General features: G+C 32.8%; 1 long non-coding RNA gene across 1 annotated transcript; it reads left to right on the top strand.

Annotated features, from left to right (window-relative positions):
- Window positions 1-252: 252 nt before the first annotated feature.
- On the top strand, window positions 253-5,081 carry LOC104086315 (uncharacterized). Its single transcript, XR_684051.4, has 2 exons — window positions 253-2,805; window positions 3,091-5,081. It is a non-coding gene; the product is annotated as an uncharacterized lncRNA (long non-coding RNA).
- Window positions 5,082-5,423: the final 342 nt, after the last annotated feature.

Raw genomic sequence — 5,423 nt, 5'->3', positions numbered from 1 at the left:
ATAAGACACATTACACATCAAATATATGGTTAACTATGAAGAGTGAAGACTAGTACACGATTTTTGTACTCACCGTTACATGGATAAAAATGACTAGTTTGGGAAATTATCAAGAAAACAGAAAACAGTTGGAGAGTAACTTTTATGCATCCGGAGATCAACATCTATAAACCATAATGAAAAAAAACTATTGTTGATCACATTAACAATCTCTCCCAATCCCTCCTTCCATAGGCCATAGCTATATTTCAATCAGGTTGCATATTCATGTAGGCGGATCTAGAATTTGAATTTATAATGGGTTCTAGATTCAAGAAAAGGCAGCTTAATGAGTTCTAGATAATTATTTATACACATTAAGTGGATTTCTTAACACAAATGCAGGGTTTTGGCTGAAGCTAATGGTTCTGACGAACTGTAACTAGAACTCCAACTCCGCCTCTGCCTGAATGATGAGGAGGAAATGACCCTAATAAGAGAAAAATATCATGCATAAGTTGAGCTGAAATCTAATTTTTAGTACTAATATTTTTTCTTTCTTTGCAGGAAATAATTAAACTAAAAAAAAAAAGGTACAATGAGAAGAAAAAGTTCACTTTCCAAATTTGCAAAGAAGAACTATAATGCTGAAAAGTTAAAAGTAAAGTGGTGTATGCAGCTTTACAAATGATGAAAGTATTTGTGCATGTGAAAACATCCAAGCAAGTGGCCCACTTGCCGATTTGGAGGATTACATTTTAGCAAACTTTACAACTACAAGCACATCCAAGTTGCCAACTTGGAAAAATATATGCGAGAAATCAATATACATAATATACTTTTTCATCTATAAATAGCACTACATTGAGCTTCTCACTACAACGGAAAATTGAGAGGAGAGCTTCTTCTTTTCCTTGCTTCTTTCAGTACTTTCTTTTCTTCTTTTAGCTTTAATAGTGTCTTCATTTCTAGTTCCGAATAAATTATAATATTGGAAACTACTCTAGCACCTATTTTTAATTAAATAGGGGGGATTATTCTCTTGAATATTTCTTTCTATTTTCTTATTTAATGGGCAAGAATATTTTCGCTGTCAGTACTAACTCCATTATGGAGTAACTTTTCTTGTGTTGGGAGAATGACATATCTTAATATTTCTATATAATAGTAGATATTATCCCTCAATTTTACATGTTTGAGCTGAAGTTTTTTCCATTTAAATTTTATCTGCTTTATAGTTAGATGTTATTTAATTTGTTAACATCTATCTATTTCGTACTCCATATTAAATTCTTACTAATTCTGTAATCGAAAGAGGCGGAAGAGAACATAGTTAATTTTGGTATTGATAGACGTTAACTTTTATTTAGTGACATCTAACTCTTATATGTTAAAATTGATTCTACACTTATTTGTAATCGAAAGAGGCAAATATTGTAGTAATTAGTTATAACAAGTAAGGTAACCGAAAGGGACTTACTAAAAAAAGCAAGTTTTAGTTTAAGCATATATTTTTGGCTCTTTAATATTACTATTTTGACGATTAATTTTTATAACCGAGAGGATTGCAATTAATTGTTCAACTTAAGTAATAATATATAAATGTAATTGTGAGAGGCACTTATACATTTGTGAGAAATAGAAATTGAAGTATAATTTATCTATTAATAATAGAAATATTAAGTGAAGTTATGATCCCAACACCTTTTTATTATATTTGTGAAAAATAAAATATTTTCTATTGCTCTATTAATGCACTTTTAGTTAGTTAATTCACAACTCAACTCTTCCTGATTTTCTCAAATAGTAATTAAAAAAAGAAACGGCTGTAGAATAGATAAACCAATCTCTGTGGTTTCGACTTCTTTCTATACTATAATTTGACAGAGTATGGTTTAAATTTTATATACGCCAGACACTCGTCAAATTTTTGACGCCGTTGCCGGGGATTGGCAACATCTACTTCAGATTAATTGTTTTGTTACTCAGTTGAGAACTCACTATTATTATAATTATTATTGTTGTTATCTTTTTTTTTGGTTACTACTGTAACTATTAATACTAGTTACATTTTCTTTTCTCCTAGTTTTTTCTTATTAACAATATTACTATTTACTATTGTTTTCTTTCTTCCATATTTTTAATTTTTATTTTACTCTACAATATCATACTATTATTTTTAAGATCAGCTAGCTCTTTTCATAAATTAAAAGAAATTATTTCTTATCACTAGTTCTACTAATTATTACTATTATTTTGATTTTTATATATACATTTTTTTTCTTTTATTGTCACTAGTACTATCTTAGGAACTAAGTTTGATTTTCTTTCAAAAAACAAATCTTTGCTTTAAGGATTTCAGGTAGTTTATGACCCGCTCTTCTACAAAAGAGTTGGCGAGTTACGACCCAGAAATTGAAAAATCTCTTCGTTTACGCAGGAAAGGACAAACATCATCTCCTCAAAGTATAGCTTGCGAAGAAATGGAGATTGAAGAGCTTAACAATAACCAACTTCCACCACATCTAGTGGAAGAATAGTCCGATGAGGTGGCTCCACGACGTGACAGAATACTGAGAGATTATGCAAGGCCGGATCATTTTGAAGGAGAATAAAGTGTGAGAAGACCACCAATTGCAGCAAACAACTTTGAAATTCGCACAGGCTTGATTCAAACCATTCAACAGTCATGTCAGTTTACTGGTGATGCGAGTGAATATCCTCACACCCATCTAATTGATTTTCTTGAATTAGTTGAAACTTGCAGGTATAATGGAGTCACAACTGACGCTATCAGGTTGCGGCTTTTTCCTTTTTCATTAAAAGGTAAAGCAAAAATATGGTTGCGAAGTCTGCCAAGAGGTTCAATCACTACATGGGACCAAATGACTCAGAAATTTTTTAATAAATATTTTTCACCTGCAAAAATATTTAAAATGAGGCAAGAAATCAATAATTTTATGCAGACAGATTCTGAATCTGTATACCAAGCATGGGAATGATTAAAAGCAATGTTAAGAAAATTTTCACACCATGGTATCCAAGATCCTGATATCTTGTATATTTTTTATCATGGTCTTAAACCCTCTGCTATAAATGTATTTGATGCAGCATCAGGAGGATCCATAATGAGCAAAACCACTACAGAAGCCATACAATTGCTCAATGAAATTTCAGAAAATGTTGTTCAATGGCCCTCAGACAGAATAATTGTCAAGAAAGCAGCAGGAGTCAATCAAGTTGAGGCTTGGAGTTCATTAGCACAACAAATTGCAACTCTGACACAAAATGTTGAGGATTTTCAGGTAAATTACCCAATCATCATCTCAACATGAGAACTGTGACGTTTGTGGAGGTAATCATCCCAATCATGAGTGCCAAGCTTCAACACAAAATGAAGAACACGTAAATGCTATTGGTTATAGAACCAGTTATCCATTCGGTAGTCCTATGGCACAAAAACATCCGGGATTCTAATGGAGTAACCTAAATGGTGCTGAAAATCCTCAAAGATTTTTCAATCAAAAGCAGCAGGCACAGGGACCACCTGGTTTTCAAAATCAAAATAGAGGGCAACAAGATTTTTAGCCATATCAACAACAGCCCCAAAGAGCTCATCAACAAAGCCTTGAAGACATGATGTACAAATTCATTAAAGCTACAAGCGAGAAAGTTGAAAGTCAAAATTCAGCAATCAAGAATTTGAAAATCCAGATGAGCTAATTAGCAACCCTCATGTCTAGACAAATAAAAAGTGCTCTACCAAGTAACACCGAAAAAAATCCAAAGGAATATCTCCAAGCCATCTCTCTGCGGTCTGGTAAAACTCTTGATAATCCATATGCAGATAGACAAGGAAAGCCACAAGAAGTGGAACAGATAAATGAAGGTGAGAATAAAAGAGACTTTGAACTTCTAAAAATACAAAAAAATAAAGGAAAAAAAGGTACAAGAAAATGAATTGATGACGAATCCTTACTCTGTACCCCTCCCCTTTCCCCAAATACTAAAAAGAGAAAAGCTTGACAAACAATTCTCAAACTTTCTAGAAAGTTTAAAACAACTTTACATTAACATACCTTTTACAAATGCTTTGAAGCAAATGCCGGCATATGCTAAATTTCTTAAAGAAATTTTGTCAAGTAAAAGAAAATTGGAAGAAGTTTCAGTGGTTAAACTTACAGAAAAATGTAGTGCTATACTTCAAAATAAGCTTCCACAGAAACTTGGTGATCCAGGCAGCTTTACAATTCCTTGTACTTTGGGAGGTTGTAACGACCCGACTAGTTGTAGCCCCGTTCCTCTATTTACTGCTCATTTTGTACTTTATAACTGTTATGTGACTTGCCGGGGTAGTCGGTTTGGGTCCGGAGAGATTTCGGAATGAATTGAGACACTTAGTCTTAAGGTTGAAAGCTTAAGTTGAAAAGGTTGACTGAATGTTAACTTATGTGGCAACATCTACTTCAGATTAATTGCTTTGTTACTAAGTTGAGAACTTACTATTATTATGATTATTATTGTTGTTATCTTTTTTTTTTGTTACTACGTTGTTGGAGGGGTATAGAAGCAGGGCAAGGAGCAACATGGAACATACTTACCTGGACGGGGTCAATTGGCGATCAACACAGCACATGGCCTAGGTTGGGCGAGGGTCGAAATGTGATTGATAAAATCTATGACTTATAATAAGAATTATTGCTTCATAGAAATATTATATTTCACCAGTAATTATGTGAGTTAAGTTTTATTGGTCTAAGTTTGGTTCATAGTCCTGAAGACACCAAACCCATTACATTTAGACCATGCAAATCCAGCAAGTCAATTCTTTCATTTTTTTTATCCTTCTCCTATAAATTTTGAAAATATGTGGGGATTGTACGAGTATTTTCAAAATTTTAAAATAGTCATGTGTCTTTTTATTTTACAAGTGTCCTATCTATTTCCAAGTGGCTTCTTGCATGAAGCCTTAAAGCCAAGTGTTGAAGGGCTTTGACAAGTGGCTATGTAAATCTACCATGTGTCTTCATGCATGGAAAACTAGGTACATTTATTAATATTGAAGTCAAGTGGACTAATATATTTCGACAAGTGTTAAAAGACTCTCCACACTTGTCATACATGCAACCTCCCTAATTGCCTATAAATAGGTTGTGGATTAGCATCATACTAACCCAAATTCTCAACCAAGAATTCATCTTGCTAATCATTACTTTCTTCCTACAATCATTACCTATTATTATTATTAATTCTTCTCTCCAATTTTTTGAACCTGCTGGATTTATTATTTGATTTTGCTCATTCCTATATCCTCTAAATAAATAGAGGTAGGCTTATTTAATCTTGAAAAAATATTTCACATTGCTGAAATAGTTTTTAGGACAGTGGCTAGCACGACTCAAGCCAATTCGTGTATCTGCTTACAAATAATATTATTGCAGTAT

Source organism: Nicotiana tomentosiformis, unplaced genomic scaffold (assembly GCF_000390325.3).
Source record: "Nicotiana tomentosiformis unplaced genomic scaffold, ASM39032v3 Un00291, whole genome shotgun sequence".
Taxonomy (NCBI): domain Eukaryota; kingdom Viridiplantae; phylum Streptophyta; class Magnoliopsida; order Solanales; family Solanaceae; genus Nicotiana; species Nicotiana tomentosiformis.
This window is presented reverse-complemented; position numbering and strand designations above follow the sequence as displayed.